Source organism: Amphiprion ocellaris, chromosome 12 (genome assembly GCF_022539595.1).
Source record: "Amphiprion ocellaris isolate individual 3 ecotype Okinawa chromosome 12, ASM2253959v1, whole genome shotgun sequence".
Lineage (NCBI taxonomy): Eukaryota > Metazoa > Chordata > Actinopteri > Pomacentridae > Amphiprion > Amphiprion ocellaris.
The window spans coordinates 28,167,795-28,186,410 of record NC_072777.1 but is presented as its reverse complement, the minus strand read 5'-3'; the positions used below and the strand labels follow the sequence as shown (position 1 = coordinate 28,186,410).

Genomic DNA, 18,616 nt, shown 5'->3' with positions numbered 1-18,616 from the left:
AACGTCTATAATCCAGCTCTGTAGTGTTCAACTAACTGATTAGTTAATGCAACTTTCTGTAAAACAGAAATGACTTTCACATTGTGCAGACTGCATGATGTTACAATGTTATGTGCAAAGCTCTCACTACTTCCTATCATCTCATAAACTGTGTGATTTTATTGCTTCGACTCTGCAGTGCATGCTCAGCTACATGCAGCCCGGAGCGAACACGTTTCTGCTCTTACATTCCCAGATTTCCAGTCTGAGTTGAATGAAATTCTCAGGTCATTTCCTGGAGCTGCACTCTGACTTTTTTTTTTTTTAATCATTGCTTTCCGTCTCTCTCTGGCTCTGACACACTCATGCATGCACTCATATCCCAATCCCCCTCCTCCTCCTCCTACTCTATCCACTGGCTCTTTCCCTCCCCTTTGTAGCTTTCTGACTGCTCACTCACACAGCAGTGGGCTGTGGAGGTGGACACTACACATGTCCTCTCTCTCTCTCGCTCTCTCTCTCTCTCATGCTGTCACATTCCAGTTGTCTAAAGCCGGGTTTAACTTTCGCTCTCACTTAGAGTAGGAAGGAAGGCAAAAAGAGAAGAAGCTTTATTCTCTCCGGATGAGAAGAAGAAAAGAAGAGGAAACTCTCTTCATACTCCATTTGGCTTACAAAGGGGGAGTCACCATAAAGGAGCATACCTTCTTAAAGGGGCTATACTTTTTTTTCTGTTTCCACCCCACCTCTGTCCTTTTCTTTTTTTTTCCTTTTTTGGGCCGTGCTTTCTCATTCTGCTCAGACCCACAGCGGACTATTCACGTGAGCGCTTGTTTTTACGGCAAAGCCAGTTCCAGCTCTCCTGGCGGGACAGAGGGGAGGAGGAGGAGGAGGAATAGGGAGAGTGTTTGACAAGACGGACAGACGTACACAAACTCACGTTCAGAGGGAAAGGACTCGGGAGGATTTTCCATTCAGCAATGTGTGTGTAAGTGTCACTCTGCCTTCTGTCTGAACAGGCTTTTAAATCTCCCTGCTGTAATTGGCTGCTGGCTGCTTTTGCGTGCTGGTTGTCAAAACTGTGTGTTACTTTGGAAAGGTGGACCACCCTGCTTTTGCAAACTTTAAAATTCAGCTGTTTAAGAGTCATTTTTGTGCAGATTTATTCCAATACGAGACTTTACCTGAAGTTAAAATGCCTCACCTTGCAATTTCCTCAGGAATGTTATTGCTCTTGCAGTCGAGGATATGAGAATGTATAAGATGATAAATTACTCTAAAATTGAGCACGGGGGCAAATTATTTATTATTAGCGGATGTGTGTTTATGTGTTCAGATTCCTGTGTAACATGAGGAAACAAGTGTTCAGGAGCTGAGAGGGAGATTTGCCAGGTTGACTGAGTGGATTAGATTCTGACAGGGAGCTGTAGGTCTCAGATGAGCTACAACATCACTTAAATACAGGATACATAACATGCACATGACTAAACTGATACTTGAAACTCATTTTTTCACGAGTTGTTCCATGTGTATGTGGCTCCATAGCTGGTCAGTGTTTGTACCTAATGAACAGCCTCTGTTGGCAGGAGTTTGACTCCACTGTAATTAACCACAGGGCGCATAATACAGTAAAAGCAACACAGGCAGCAAGTTGTTCACACACACACACACACACCACATATGAACTGCTGACTCAGAGCAGCCAGTGGGGTGAGATCTCTGAAACTGTGCCATTAAACTCTAAACCTCTACACTGTCTGCACTTTCTTTGGGCATAAACTCGATGCACTTCGGCTGCAACCAACCACTATTTTCATAACTGATGAATCTGCTAGATATGTTCATGTTCAATCAGACAAAGCACCACAAATTACAGGTTGTGTGAGGTAACCTCTTTAGGTCTATAGTTCAAATTTAACCCAAAGATATTAAGTTGATATAAAACAGAGAAAGTGTTAACATTTGTACAGCCTACACCAGCAAATATTAGATGTTTTCCTTGAAAAACATTGTTAGAACATTACCAGAATGATTGCTTGTGGAGTGTTGTAGAGGGCAGAGTGATAAAATGTAAATTGTGATTGTTATCACCTGCACTTCACTACACTGTGCATTCTTTATTAGACATCTTGTTACCTAAAATTAATTAAATAACCCACATATATCGGCATCAGTTGATATCAGAAACGGAAATTGAGAGTTAGACAATATCGGCGTATCAGTTACTGGCAAAAAAGCCAATATCGGACATCCATAGTTATCATGCATTAATTCATTAAAAAGGGCAAAACTTTATTTCTTTGATTATTTATTTTACACAAATTGACCCAAAAAAATGGAATCAACGTGTATTTTCCATGTGCCCATGTGTGTTACCACTACTGGGGGAAAAAAACATGGTGACTCTACATACCAAAGATATTTTACTATTTAGATTTTCGATTTATTTCCATACTTGTCTCCTCCCTGTTCAGTGTGAACACAGTCTGCAGTTCAGCCTAGTTCATTCGAAAAGTTCCTGAATTTTTTTTTTATGTGACTGTTGGTTCCAGCTGAGTCACTAATAGCTTCACAGTTGCATTCAGAACTGCAGAATTTTTAGACTTTCATCAAATCTGATTAGCGGACATGGTTAACTTTTTGCAAAATTTTAAAACAGATATGTAAAATAGTAAATGATTTTGATGAAATATCACAGTTGTAAGCATAGATTTGGTTAATTTTCTTAATTGAACAGCATGTAATAGTTCAAGGACCATAGGAAAGTTGAAAAGCCAATGATTCTTTCTGTTTTTACAGTTTTGGCCCAGATAACTGGTGTAATTTATTTAAATTTTTTTGTGGTTTCTTTAAAAACAGCATGCCATTCAAATCCACTGACAGATTTTAGGATTCAGAGGGTCAAACAGTTGGTCAAGTGAGAAAAGAAAATGAGTAAATTATGGTCACACCTCAGTCATTGTTTAAGTAATATTTTAAAGAAAGATGTCAAAAAGGAGTCCAGATTGTCATATGTAACAATTTACTGGCTTTGTTTGTATTTAGAACTGTTGACTGAGACAAATTTCAACCTAATTTGGTTGAATGCCTATAGTCGGATGTGCGTTTTAAACTTTAGTTAGATACAAACTATTTATTTCTTGACGGTTTGAAAGGATTACACTCACATTTGACCTAACTGAATCAACTCCTTCCAGCTGTATTTACGCTCGTATGTCCTGGTGTGGTGTCACATCGTTTGACGCCAGGATTTTCAGCCTCGTCATTTCATCGTCACGCTGTTCTTTAATTCGTCTGATGGAAACATACTTCGTGTTTAATCCCACACGCACAGCTGAAGCAACCTGCAAACTGCCGCCCGCGTTTTTCCACAGATGTCTTGAAAACAAATGCAGGCTTAACTCCCGGCAGTGAACACACAACACCCGAACACACGTCACCCCTCGTAAACAGGCTTGAGAAACCCAGCGAGACCAGACAATGGCGCAGTCAGTTCCTGGACTCCAAAATGACAAAATTGTTTAGATGGCATCCAAATGTGTGCGTGCGTGTGTGTGTGTGTGTGTGCGCTTTACGACTTGTTGTGAACATACAGTAGGTCTGTGCCTGCATGTTTGCTGTAAGTGTGAGAGCCTGTGAGTGTGTAAGTGCACGCATCCACACCTACCTCTCGCTGCCAGCCAGGTTTTCCCTCTAATTGACGCGTAGCTGTTCCCCCTGTAGCGCCAGTTTGCAGTGCCGGTCCCCTCCCAAACCACAAGGGACTCTTTGTTTGTAATTTATGAATTAGTGTGTGGTTTGGGTTACGAGAAGAGAGGGAAAGGCCTGAGTGTGACGGCACAGGAACAGGAACAGGACCGAGCCCAGCAGCGGCAGAGTTTGATTAAGTCACTTTTGTTTGTTATTCTGGATTAGGTGTCTTTTTGTAGATGGAGGGAGGGATTGAGATGAAATGATTAATGATCTGTCTTTTTCCCCCTTTGTCTCTCTCCTGCACCCCTTCCCTCCTATGCACAGATGTGACTTCATGTTTGACAATGCTGTGATAATCTGTGTAAATCTGTGTCCGGTCATCAGATAAGGCGAACTGCTCAGTTGGAAAAACAGTGAACCAGGCTCTCTCTCTCTCGCTGTCTCTCTTTATCATCATATAGCTTCATATAACTTCATACCTCCCTGCTCGAAGGGCTCCTTCTGCCATTTGCTCGCTTCCTTTTTGTTCTTTTTCATCAAGTACTTTTACTTACTTCGTCTAGTCTGAATGGAACCTGGCACTTGCACTAAGCTCTTCTCAGAAAAGCAAACCCCCTTCTTCTGCTCTATTTTGTCTCCCCTTGATTTGATTTTTATCCTTTTTCTTTTCTCCTCAGCATGCATTCCTAATGGCTCTCCTGAAGGACTGTTATTTTTTTTCCTTCCTTCCTACACTGACCTTCCTTCCCTCTTTCCTTCCTTCCAGAAGTAGCCCGTCTTTAGAAAAAAAATCTAAAATAATAGTCATTTTGAAGTGAGGAGGTCTCCTGATAGCCAAAGCAGATGTGCCCCCCCTCCCCAAAAAAAAAGCTTCCTGGCATTCTTCAGCACCAGCATGCAGCTGTTTGCAGGGTGTGTCAGGGTTCTCCTGTCCCCCATGTCTCCCCCTATACCTCCCCACACCACCATCTTGGTAATACCTATACATCCTCATGCCATTATCTAGACAGCCTCCTCCTCTTTTATTGCATGTGTTGGGAACCCCTGTACCATTACACTAGCTCTCTATCATAGCTACCGGGGAACCCCACGTTGAATCTTTATACACCACAATTCTCTGTTAACGAGCCGACTTTACAAACCAATAATTGAGCTCACATTTTGACAGTTCTGCTTCCAAAAGGTAGCTTTAACTTCATCTAAAAGAACTTTTCCTTTCCTCCCGGGCCAGTTGCTTGTACTTTCGCAACGGATGGCGGCTTTAGCAGACTCCTCGGGTCTTCTCCTGGAGGAACGGCCTTTTATCGCTCCTCTGATGTCTTGCGTTATTGGCCGGACTGGTTCAGGATGGAGGGATTGGAGGAGGCCTCGTAGCTTTGGGGAGTAATTTATCTCCCGGTGAGATTGTGGGGGTAAGTCCTCTGGATCGTAGGTGGAATTAAAAGGTCATCGAGGTGAGAGAAAAAGGGGGAAAAAAAGCAAGCGAGGCTTATGAGGGCAGAAATTAACACCTGAGGATCCGGAACAGACATGAAGACGCACAATTGGTCTTTTGCTTCATGAACATGATGCATTCATTCATTCTGTCATTGCTTCACTCAGATGTTTGAGCTTAACTGCACAGAATGATGAGTATTTATGGTCTGAAACGTGAAATCTGCTGAAGGGTAAAAGTTTCTTTGCATTGATAGTACGCACATAGTGTTAGTGGAACCTGTAGACATGTGAAGAGCATGTCCATGACCCTCCTGAAAGGCTTTATTCAGCAGGGTTTCTTGCCGTTTTCGTTGCCCTTTAGTGAGCTATAGTCACCCAGGAAAATTAATTTTCTCTCTGGTTAAGGGTGAAGGACGCTGCACTTCTAAGAGAGAGAGATTGTGTGTGTTTGTGTGTGTTTTCCTGGATGTGTCGGCCTTAGAGAGAACCTTCACAGTAAGTCGAGTTGATTAAACCAGAGCTTTGCGCCACGAGGAAAGCAGAAAAAGACCAGTGTTGAGGTGCATACCAACTATGTGTGTTCATGGCAGTGTTTTGCCAAAGGTGTGTATGTTTGCTCACTCGCCTGTCTGACCGGGCTTTTGTGTGAACCAGACGTGGGTCGACTGGTATGTCACATTAACTGTGAACGCTGTAACGCTACAGGTTCTATTTAGAGTATTAAAAGCTAAGTTTTGACATTAGTACGTGAAGTATTTTCTTTCTTGCATGTAGTCTATGATGTATTCCTGCAAGAAAAAGGCCACTAGTGTGAGAGAAATCCTGAAAATGACCTTTTAAGACTATACTTTTGATAAAATGACATGTTGGGTTTGCTACATCATGACAGGATATTACTGTTGGATCTGGTGTACGCAGCAATGTTGGAGTGGAACAGCCTTAATGCTGCTGTTCTCTTCATGGATACTGGCATGGAGTAGCATGTGGTGTGTTTTTACAGCCCTCTCTCCGCCTTCCCCTCTCTTCCCCCACGGCTCACCCTGCCTCACCCCCATTAAAGTCAATTTGTTCTGAGAGGCGAATATCACTTTGAGCCCAGAAACATGTGCAGCACGGACAGAACGAGGCAGAGAAACTTATTTCGGAGGAGGATTTAGTGGACTGTTGGCTAAGAGATGCACAGAAGAGAGGAAGAGGCTTTTACAGCACATGTTTTCAAGTAGTTAATCATGAAAATATAGCGTGAATGTATGGACTGTTGTGCTTTGGCTGACCTGCCAACAACTTACTGTACTTTTTACAGCCTATTTGAGTTGAGATTGAGAAACAAAAAGAGGAGACAAAGACGCACAGTGAGAGGAGGCGAGACAGAGCTCTCTTTTTTAGTTCAACAAGGTTTTTATGTTTTGGCTTGGTCGACTCCTTATTAGAAGTCTGGAGACTTGAAGAAAGCCCAAACACTCCTCAACAATCCACCGAAGCTTCCAATAAAGGTTGAAATGTTATGCGTCGGGATTACAGGGAGCAAATTTTAATGACGGCAACATCTCAGTGAGGAGACTCTGAGAGGAGGTTTCTATCTAAACATGTGTTTTAAGTCAGGCCACATTTTGCAGCCTTCAGTATACAGTAAACATGTGTTTTGGGTTGCATTGCCTTCGTAGTTTTATCGCTGCTGTATTTCAGGTTTGAGAAATTAGCAGACATGCTTAATGATGTCTGTGGATTTTACAACCCAGGGTTTTTGAATGAAGCATTAAATGACTATCTGCAGATGTGTGGCAGGTTTTCAGATGTGTGCCGGTTGAAAGGAGAACATCTGCTGAGATGTAAATCTGCGCAACTTGTATATAATAAGGCACCAACCTTTAGAGCTAAATGTAATCCCATTGGGGTCTTAACTCTAAAACTCATGGGGAATATTTGGCGTACAACAAAAGCGACTGACATGGAGCAAAAGCTGCTTTGATTTGATTTTCTGAGACAAGATATTGGTGAAAGTACACTTTGAAGTACACTTTGTGTAGGTGAATAAATACAGTAAGTAAGTGATTAGTAGACCTTACATTAACGTCCTCAGCTTTGAGTTCAGTTGCTACAGAACAGGACTAAAGCCACTGTTGACAAAACAATTGAGTCCTGACTGAGTTTAAGGCCAGAAATCTGACTTTTTTTCTCATTTTTTTGGTACTTTATGGTGGTACAACTCAGAATTTCGAGGAAAAAGTCCCAAATTGTCCAACATTAGTTTCATTATGTGCTGAGTGTCAGAGATCTTGAATGAAAACCTTCAGATCCTAAACAGTGGTTATCAGATGATTTGACACAGTCTTGGCTTGAAATCTTTAAAATGACAAAGATCTGACAGAGGATTTGGAAAACAGAGGACACAGAGCTCAAGTAAACATGTGATGGATCATGACCTCAAACGGCCGGGGTCAGTCCACTTATCAAAGTGTCCTCTGTGAAGAGGGAGGTTCTACTCGAGACAATATTGATCTCTAATTGTTGTTTTCAGGGTCAGAGGTTATCTGTCATCAAGTCAGCTGGTGGGTCAGTCCTGTGTTCCAGGCAAAGGCCAGCAGGAAGTAAACTTAAATCACTCATATCATTGTTTTTAGTGGCTGATGGGAGATATGTGCAACATTTCTTTCTGTCTGTTCTTTATTGACGAGTATAAAAAAATTGGAATAAAATGGTAATTCAGGTTTATTGCAACAGTATTTTTGTAACTTTGTCTGTCATTTCTGTTATTTTATATTGTCCTGACAGAGTTAATCTCTGAGATCTAGGAATGCAGCAACAGTAGGAAGCCTAACAGAGCAAGAGGAACAAGTAGTTAGATAGTAGTAGAGATTATTAACGATTCCCTAGGCTAGCTAAACGATTTTGAAACCCATCACTAATGTCTTTAGCCACACAGTCTGTTTGTCCTGTCATCACGTTCCACAGTTCTCCTGTTTCCTGGTGGAATGTAAACATTAGAGTCTGACCAATATATCGGTTTAGCCAATATTGGATTGTCACACGGCATATATGTCCTCTGTACCAATATGAAAAGTTTTTTTACAGAACATAATGCAGAAAACATACTTGGGATACTTTAGAAAAGGTGTCATCACATATAGTTTGTCTCGAACAGCAGCTCTGATTCTGTAGTTTACAACACTCTCAGCACTGTCTGCAGTGCATGTAGCAGAGCACATATCACAGCTGAGCAGCTGGTGGTGCGGAGTTAAGGAATGTTTTCATGTTAGTCCACTACCTAACTGGTAAAATACACTGCTGCAAGGCTAACGGCAATGACCCCACTGGTACCACCATCGACCATCCATCAAAATATAATACAGTTTTTACAGTCTAATCTGGCTGCCTGATTGCCAGATTAAAATGACTGCATGCAACACGAACCTCGGAGCTGCTTCTGTTGTATTTCTCATCTAACTCTGGAAAAAAAGCTGCAAGTTTACTTCCCAAAATGTCAAACTTTTCCCTATAAGCCATAAACTTGATAGCCGGTTGCACATCACCAATTCAGTCTCTTGTGTCCATTTAATTTAGCACTTATATTCGTAGTGTTAATTTTAAATGCAGCACTTGATAGCAGACTTAAAAATATATTTTCACCCACTGGGATGTGTCCCGCAGTCTGTCTTAAATAGCCAGCAGGCGCTGAGCCCCAGCCTAGCCCAGTACAGTACAACCATGCTGGGCTGTTATTTAAAAATCTCCCAGAGAACTCCATCACTCTGATCTCAAGCCAGAGCCCACTGTTGTACGCTCCAAACACCACCACTCTTCCTTTTCCTTCCAACCCAGGATGAAGAGATGGTGGAAGAAGGGAGTAAAAAAAGGAGAGGGAGGGAAGAATTCTCTCTGGCCTTCTTTGGTGTGATTTTTTTCTGCCTTTTCTTTCCCAGCAGGCCATCTGTTTCCTGTGTGTAATGTGACACCGGTACCCGATTGGGTTCTGAAACTCCCGAGGTGTGTGTGTGCCGCTGTTGTAGGGTTTATGATTAGCTGCTGTACTAATACACCTAGTCATTTACGTTGGTACAAAATGGCCCTTGTGGTTCCATGTGATCTGAGAGTGCTTCACCCAAAGTGTGTGGGAACCGCTGACGTCTGTATCATTGATTCATATTGAATGTGCTCAGTGACTGATGTTGGTAATGCATTCGCTCAGTCTCAGCCATCTTGCAAACACCCTGTTTTCACATTTCTTCTCACAGAATAGCGTGCAATAATGATCTTTATGGCCATTTATGAAATGAAACCAATTGTGCACTCAGCTCAGAAAAGGAAATAAATATTTAAAATCTTGCAGCTTGCAGTTGCCAGTTAGTTCGGAACATGGCACGGTAATAATGGCTGTTGTGTCGGTCTGACCGGTGTTTGTAGCTTGGCTTCTCTCCACTAATAACAGTAATAGAGCTGGCTGGATGAGCCTGGATAATCCCTTCTCTCTTCTTTCACTCTTTCCCGATGGCAACGAAAAAGGAAAAGTGAAAATCCATTGAGTGCTCAGCTTTAGTGTCAGTCCAGTTACCCCTCAAGTGGTGAGTTGGCATGAGACGGCGCAACTAAAAATTGAGAAAAACTAAAGTATCCCGTCCATCAGCCAAAAGCAGCCTCGCTTTTCATTCAGTGTCTTACTCTTTCTCACTTGCTTTTCTCCTCTCTAACGCTGTCCGATGGGGATTTTCCACCCCTAGACCCACACTGGAAAGCTGGACACCTCTCTCTCCTGGTGTGTTTGTTTTTAATCGACGCGCATAAAGATGTCCGTCAGCTGAAGCCAAGCCAGACCTCCAAGTTGTGTTTGGCAAAGGCCACGGTGGATCCAGGCCTACATAGGTCTGGTTATAGCCTTGCCCAAAGAAGGCACATTTTGGGTTGGTGTTTTTACATAATATAAGGTTTTGGTACCTTGCTGATGTGCTCTGTTGTTTTCAGATCCAATATAGCGCAGATGGATGAATAAATTTAACAATAGCAACATATAAATCAGCCATAGAAAGAAACAGTAGAAATGTCAGAACAAAGGTTACAATGAGGTGAAGTAAAAAGAGCCACAGCTCCCCTTTAAAATGTTACAACCACATGTTCTCTGTTTTGATCACAAGATTCCTTCTCTTTCATTTGCCTAATAAAATGCCTACCACTCTTAATATGACAGTTGCCCTATAAAGGTCAGCTCTGATGAGTTCATGGGTGGTCTTCTGTGTCTTAGGAATCCTTTTAATCTAAATTCTGGCTACTCACATTGCTGGCATATCTGTGACCCTGCTGAAACATTTCACAAGTTTCGGCTGTTGTGAAATTATTGTGGCTTTAAAAGAAAGCAATCATACTTATTATCATGAATTCAAATGAAGTCATTGTCATGTATTTGAATAAATAGCTCCACATTTTGTAGTATGGTTACATACATCAAGTTGAGAGTGGGGAAAATACCTGGCCTGGCAAACCTACTAACAAAACTTACTAGTTAAAACTTTGCATCTGCAGTGCAAGAGTAGTAAGTAGAACCCAGCTAACATATTGTTTGGTTGGTTTTATTGACTGATGGTGGTCTATTTGCATATATGTTGTCTAAAATGTGTCATTATGAAAGCTGTTTTTTACAGAAAAGATTCTTGATGTGATTTTTTTATTACTTTTCTTTTTTTCAATTTAGAAATCATTAAAGAGTGGCTTCATTGCTTAAACTACTCTCAGCACTGTGTGCAGCACATGTAGTAGAGTATGTGTCGTAACTGAGCAGATGGTGGTGCGGAGTCAAGCGGTGACACACGGTAGTTTGGTACCTTCTTTGTGAGCTGCATCACTGGAAAATTAATAAACAATGGCCTCGTCATTTTCCCTTTTCAGTATAACTTTGACCCCAAAAATCCAGCACTGGTCAGGCTCTAGTAAACACAATAATTCACAGTTATACAGATGGTTATGTACCAGGCTATTTCTTGCCTTAAATAAGAGAGTTCTGTTTTTTTCCAGCCAATCCAAACTCTGTGCAAGAATGTAAATAAGTTTATTTCTCAGAATGTCAAATCATTCCTTTAAAATTCTGCCTGCATATTCTGCATCATTTCCCTTTGTACAGGGTAATTTTTATTCCTCATGCTATAACAACACATAATTGTGTGTATTTTGTTCACACAAATAGGCCTACAAATACTCTGGACTGTTTATTTAAACGCAAATCTGTCAGCATCACTCATTTTCTCCTCTCTCCTCTTTTTTCCCCCCATCCGTCCCACTCTTATTTCCTGTCTTCTTCTGTCTCAGGCTTGAACGTATGAGCTGGGAAGGTGTTCTGCACAATGTGTGTGTGACTTACAGCGTCAAGTGTTGACCCGTGTGTCAGCAAAAGCTTGTGTGAGTCTGCTTAATGTCAAATCTGCACACTCCCCTCCTCTCTTGCAGCAGTGCATTCTGAAAAAAATAGATAACCATTACAGATTGAATTGCATTTTCTAACTCTATAAGCCATAGTTGGCCTGCTGTTGGAGGGTTTCTGATACCAGAAAGATTTACAACACAGCTGGAATGAAAATACTACAGGCCGGGCCGAGAACTGAGGAGACAGATCTTTTCATCGGCAACAAGGGGTTGATTGCTGTTGGGCAGAAAGTTGTTTGTCACTGTTTGCGATGCTGCTACTTTGTGTTGTTTTTGAAGTCATAAAGAAAGGTCAACTGCCCACCTATCTTATAGCCTCACTGAATTTTTATTCGCTTAACTGCCCTTGAGGTCTCTTTTTAGCCTTGAATTTAGCTGTATTGTGCTTTATTACTTAGGGTCATAACTTGGATTGTTTCAAAATGAAGAAACATTTGATGCCTCAACCCAGTAAATCATGTTGGCAGCTCTTTAGTGAAGTCTTTACAACCTCTGTTCGTATTTTGAGAAACGTGCACAGCTTCATGTTACTTTCATTGCAGTACAGTAACGAAACTCCCAGATTTGCTTGCAACCAAACACAATTTTTTTTTAACGTGTTTATTAGATTTTTTTTTTCTGCATATTGCAGCAAATCAAGCAGCAAAATGCTATTACATGCAACAAAACAAACTTTTCCTCATACATTCTTCTCCCTCAAGGCTTACTCCTGCTGAAGCACAACATTGGCATCACGTCTTTAAAAACGTATAAAAGGTCTCCAGATGTCATCAAAAACAGGTTGCTTCTGTCTAATGATGTATGTTATCTTTTCCATTGTCATGCTTGATGCCATCTCTTTAATCCACCTTCCAACTCTTGGTCCATCAACATTTTTCCAATTAAGGGAAATGATACGTTTAGCTTGTAATACATACATATCAACAAGTCTAGATTCCTTTCTCTCTAAGTGCTGGATAGTTGGACATATACTCAGAAGGAAAAGGCTGGGGTTCAGTTTTAACTTCTTAGCTAATATTTCATCAATCATACTAATAATATCTTGCCAGAAGGGTTTCACTTCCACACATTCCTATATGCAGTGGTCCATCGTTCCTCTTGCTTCATTGCACTTAATACATATATCAGGGATGTTATTTTTAAACTTGTGCATTTGACTGGGGTCAAACACAATTATTCCTAAGAACCAGAACTGATGACTGAGTCAGTCAAGGTCCTGAACAGGAGAGCAACAAAATGCTCTACTTTCTTTGTATTTGGGTTGATAGAACTTTCCTGCTGCTGCACCTTTACCATGGGACAGAGTTGAACGTGAACAGGTGTAAACTATGTGTAAATCCTCACGGCTGCTGCAGAATTTGAGAGGTGGGCAAACAGTGTTTAACGTGCATTTACCCTCCTTCTACTCATGCATTCCTTACAGTGCATGTACAGGACTTTAGCGATAATTTGGGACATCGTAGCCCCATTAGCTGAGCTTCATTATCTACAGACTGTCGTAAAAGTGTCTGTGGCTGCCTCCGAGCCTATCACTCCTTCCTCTGCCGGTCTCTCGTGCTCTGTCTCTCTTTACTTTGAACCCTGAGGACACAGCATCTGCATCTGTTGTGGCTCAAGCTGTTTTAAAAGCACGGCTGGGTTGACAGGGCCAGAGAAAGTCAGGACACGGATTGGATGTCGCCAGAAAGTACAGACAGCAACACAAACAGATGACCAGCTGTACCCAGAAAACCTCTGCGGTGGGGGTGGAAATGCCAAAGCTTTGGGACTCACATGGGACACTGAACCAGTGGATACAGACCCAGAAAAGTGCATATTTGCATCAGTTGTATGCATGTGTGTAAGAGACCCACTTAGAACAATATGTGTGCTCGTGTTTGCCAAGAAACCTGAAATATAAAAGGAGAAAGGAAATGTTTATAGAAGTTCTGGTCCTCTCTTTTCCTGTCTCATCTGTCCTCCAGCTCTCTTGATCACAAACAGCTGCTGAGTGGAGATAGAACCTGCCTACTAAAGGCTATTTTTGGAGTTAGTTCTAATAATAGTCCATAGTAGAATAATGTCAAAACTCCGCTCAGATGGAGCCAGGACAGCCCGGTGTATGAGCTCAACATCAATACTTGGATTAGATATTTTCACAGATGGTTGTGCTCCTGTTTACTGATAAAAGTTTCCGGACTGAACCATAATTTAGCCAATTTTAAGGAGAGAAAAAGATCTTTTGATTGGCTGATTGTGTTCACCTAAAATTTCACCCCTGGGATCTTTAATTTCATTTGTTTCATGGCACAAAAGGACTAAGAGAAACATGTTAGTATTAAGAAAATACGTTATTGAAAGTACAGTGTCGAAAAAAGAAGCTCTGTTGGAAGACTTATAGTTCTTTTGCCTCACCTCTGTCAAAAAACTTCAAACAATATCCAGCTCAAGTCCGTCATTTTACTCGCAGACTAAACAAAAGGTGTGCGATTTTGTCCATCTGTGTATGTCATGTGCATTTGTTGTGATAAAACCGATGACGGACTCTTGCTGACCCAGACCTCACTGTCATTATCTCTGGCCAGGCCTGAACCACTGATCAAGCTCAGCACTCTGTCAGCACACAGAGAAAAAAAAATATGCCTCCCTTTCTTATGCACATGAGAACGCAGCAGCTCCCACATGGCAGTTAGAACACGATGACGCTGAGGTTATCTCTGTCCGTGGAGTACAGTAAAGTATGACTTAGTTTGAAAGCTGTTGGTTGTGATTCACTCTCACTTAGGGTTTGTCTAATTACCCCGACAATGACAGGGCAAAGGAGCACCTATGATGGACAAGTGCGACATGAAGCAGATGGTAGTGTTTTACTTAAATGATGAAGAAGGAAGAATAAAGCGAGAAACATCAAATCATAGAGCGCATAATGACGCAGATGCTGAAACAAACTCCTCTGTGGTGTTCTGCTGTTATGGGTGTCTCCTCCATCATTTAGGACAATGGCTTGTAATCTAATTTTGTCTTTTCTGGTGTTTACTGAAAAACCAGTGTGTTAAAGAACCGCTGCATGTGACTCTGTGGTCATATTGTCGCAGGATTCTAGCTAACTTTACACTCTTTCTGCCGTAACTCACAATAGTGGTCTCTGTTGCAGTAAATGATTTTCTTTCAGTTTTACTGTAGTCACTGTTTTTGCTCAAAGTGTGATCCGGACATTCACAAGCTCATCAGTGTTGCGTTGAATACACCAGGGAAGGATTTTATAATGGCAGAACCACACTGTTTTTGTCCCAATCATCTCAATTAGCTCCTTTAATGGAGTTAGCTTTATCAAAGAGGCCCATTCAGCAGGTGAGGTGCTGACCTCAGTGAACCTTTCCTGTTGTTCAGCTGAGCGAAGTCGAGTTAGTTTATTGTGAACCAGCTGTATCTCATTCACTCATGGCTCTGCAAGCTTCTCCGATGGCGTTTTTTAGGCTTTTGTTTTTGCTGTTAAATTTGATATTTAATGGAACTTCCTGCTTCGATTTAGTTTTTAAGGCATATGTTTTATGAGATTTTACTTCTTCAGCAGTCTTTTTTGTTTTCTTTTCATGCTTCCCATCCTTCTTGCTCCACCCACACATTTGTTTTCTTATTTGACTAAAGTGTGTGTATTTTATGTAGTTTTGCACTTGTGACTCAATGCTTTGGACAGTCGGGATTTGGTGATACCAGGGCCAGCAGCACAGATCCTTATACTCACTAAAATCAATGATGAAAACCATGTTTTTATTGTAAATAATGGATGTTTATGGCGTGTGTTATTTGTACTCATGAGGTACCTGATACGGCAGCAGAGAAGCAAAGTCCTTGAGGTCCAGATAAAGTTTTGATGTAGACAGTATGTGGTTTTGGTATTGATCCTTACCAGAGGTCCAATATAGTTCTTTCAGGGCTGATGCTGATATTGAGTATTGGTAATCGAGGAGGCCAGTAACTGATATTGGGACCTGATTTACATTTGCAGTAAAAATTAAAATGCTGGTATCAAAATTCTCAACAATAACACAAACTCCAGCACAAAACCTTGGTAAAATGCCTTTTTAGCATGGTTTACATACATTTAATTAAAAAAGACCTTTCAGCTTTTATCCTTCAGTACTGATGTGCTGTTTGTGACTCATAAGCAGTCAGATAATGCTGTTTTCTGGACATTGCTGAAGACCACAGAGTGACTACAGATACAGAAAAGCAGCTGCATTAAAGCCAAAGTGTTGCATTTCACAACTAATTTTACCACAATAGATAAAACGCTTGATATCAGATCCAATAATCCACCAGGCCGATAGTTGGTCAACCCCTAATCTTAACTGATCTTATTTTGAGTATTATTATTGAAAACTGGATTTAGTAGCATTATTAGGCTGTGCACCAGCTACCATGGTTGGATAGACAGACACCTAGAAAAATTTCATAATTTAAGTAGGTCAACATTTAACCCTGGATTGAATGAGATTAGAATTCTCATTGTCACTCTAGCAAAAAGTCGGTCACTGCTGATTGAAAGCATAATCTCAGGTCTTTTGATGCATTCAAATGCGCAAGATGTTAAGACAACAGAAGAATGTGGACCGTCAACATTCATGTCAACCCTTGTAACTGTCACACGTGAACAAAAGGCGACTAAACACAGCAGACAAAACATAAATCGACCCACTTTTACATTGAGAAGTCGGCAAATTTTTAGTTGTCATAATTAATCTTTCGCCAAATCCTGGTGTGGTTGGATCTCAGTGCACTTTAATGCTGCCACGTGTCGCGTTTATTAGCTGCCTGGTGCGAGCAGTTGCTGCTTTCAGCTAAAGATAGCCCCATTGTTTAGATCAGCCTTGACATATGTTGGAACATGCTTGTTGAATGTTTGGTGCCTTTATTTCTGTCATGACTGTGAATAGACAAGTCCTGCCGCTATCTGCTTTGTCTGTGCTCCGTATCAGTGACAACAAATGACGATCACTGTCTTGGCTGTTTGCAGAAGATGTGATGACCTCAGCAGCTCTCTGTCCCAGTAAAAAGTCTGCATCCCATTGCCTCATAACTGTGATATGAAGGAGTGAGTTTAGGCGGGTGGCTCGGTTTGATGATTCAGCGTTGGTCACATCCTTGTTGACCCAGGAACATCAGATAATGATGAGGCTGTGCTGACTTCAACAGTGGACGGTCCTCACCCACATCCAGCCAGTGAAGATATAGAAATGCCAACCTGAGAACTTTAAGGCTACTCCAGTCTGGCAGGATCAGAGGTCATATCTAGACACAAGACTTAAATGTCCCATATAGTGAAAAATCTATTTTTATTGTGTTTTGTGGTTATTATAAACTTGCAGATGGAAAGTATAGGCTATTTACATATGAAAGCATTTTCTTCAGCCATTTCTCAAGCACTCCCACAACTTGGTAGCCTCCCAGCTTTACAAGCCACTAAGAATTTTACTAAACTGCAGCATTATCAGCTGACAAACCAATAGTCGTCAAGCTCAAACAAAACAAGTATGATATTTCCAGTCTGCAGCTCAGCACTGCAGTAAAACTGATTTAAAACCACAATATTGTCTGACAATCTCACTATACACACGAGTTAAAAACAAGAAAAAGAGAAAATTAGAAGCGATGGAAAGTCCTGGTCATGTCTTTGTTGGCTACCATGCAGTCAACTGTTTTGCTCCATGCTGTCAACCACAGGCACAGAGAGAGTCTTCTTCCTGAAGATGGCATTGATAGCAGCAGCTCAACTACATTTAAAGCTACAAACATTGAAACAGCCCATTTAAACAGAACTAAAACCAATGGTCAGACAGTCATAGTGAAATGAACCATATTTGCGGTATTTTGAGATGATGAATGAAATTTAAAAACACATTTGGTGTTCATGTAAAACTTTCATTAATTTGCTGAAAATGAGCACAATATGGGACCTTTAAAGACTACCGTGTTACAGTAAGGACTATTTTAAACATCAAGATATTTTACAGATTTTTAAACATTATTACCTATCATTTTTTAATGTTGCTGGTTTGGAGGTGAGGACTTTGAATGCAGTAGTGGCACAGCTTTTAAAGGAGTGTTATGTGTAAGTATGCAGTGCAAAAATGACTGATGGTTAAAGTACATTACCATGATTTAAAGAGTATACTGGACATGTGTTACAGTGTGAGGAGTGTGTCATGTGAGTGTAACAGCAGACACAAGTTGTTGCTGCTTGAACTAATTTGCACTTTGGTTTTCTTCATATGTAGAAAGAATGGATGTGTTCTGCACTTCCTCTTTCTGCATATTTCAAACTGGGAGGTTTGTGATGTTTTCACTGTTGAAGACATGAAATCTAGCTTGTGTCTGTGTGGGGTCTGAGAAGGAGCTCCACATCTGTGTGATTTTTCTCACTGATTGTTATGACCTCAGACTGTCAGCAGAGCATCTATTTCTGTCTCTGCATTTATGCTAATAATGACAACTCTGTGTGTGTGTGTGTGTGTGTGTGCACGTATTGTGTATGAGGAGTGTTTAAATAGCCAAAACAGCTGAGATTTTGGAGTTTAACTGATGGTTGTGGTGAAGTGAGTGATCACGTTTGGAGCCCATGCTGTGGCATTTCTCTGTGTGTGTGTGTGTGTGTGTGTGTGTGTGTGTGTCTGTGCATACATTTGCATTCATGGGATGTGTGTTATCCATTAAAGTAAATGGGGAAAATATTCTGTGCTTTGCAGATGAATGTAGGGCAGGCTGGGGGGTTGAGCTGTTCCACTCTCTCCATCTTGGAATGTGTTCCCAACCCTCACTGCCATGACTCTGGATGCTTTTGAAGTGTCTCACCATCCAGCTACGTCTGAGTTTACATAGACACCATGCTGTATACCTGTATTGTATTGAAGAAAACTGTTTTAGCACAGACATGATCAATTTCTGCTCTTTCAGGCTAAGTGCTTTTCTAACCCACAGTACACGATCCACACTGACTGGTTGACTTGAGATTGCTGGTTTGATTAACCGTTCAAGTATCTGAGCCAAAAGAAAAAAAGCTAAGCTGTATGAAGCTTGATTCTCATAACGTGTGAACTGTGCCTTCTTTCTATTCATACATTTA

The 18,616-nt window shown here is 41.1% G+C and overlaps 1 protein-coding gene across 2 annotated transcripts in view; it reads left to right on the top strand.

The window, feature by feature from the left end:
* The window catches only part of LOC111585463 (protein eva-1 homolog A), an 83,446-nt gene that overhangs the window by 49,568 nt on the left and 15,262 nt on the right, over positions 1 to 18,616 (top strand). Inside the window, exon 1 of one of the 2 annotated variants that reach the window (XM_023294965.3) lies at positions 447 to 967. The exons of the other annotated variant lie outside the window; for it this stretch is intronic. The gene's annotated coding sequence lies outside the window, so the exon portion shown is untranslated. Of the gene's footprint in view, positions 1 to 446; positions 968 to 18,616 lie in introns of those variants that run through there. 2 annotated transcript variants of the gene reach the window in all.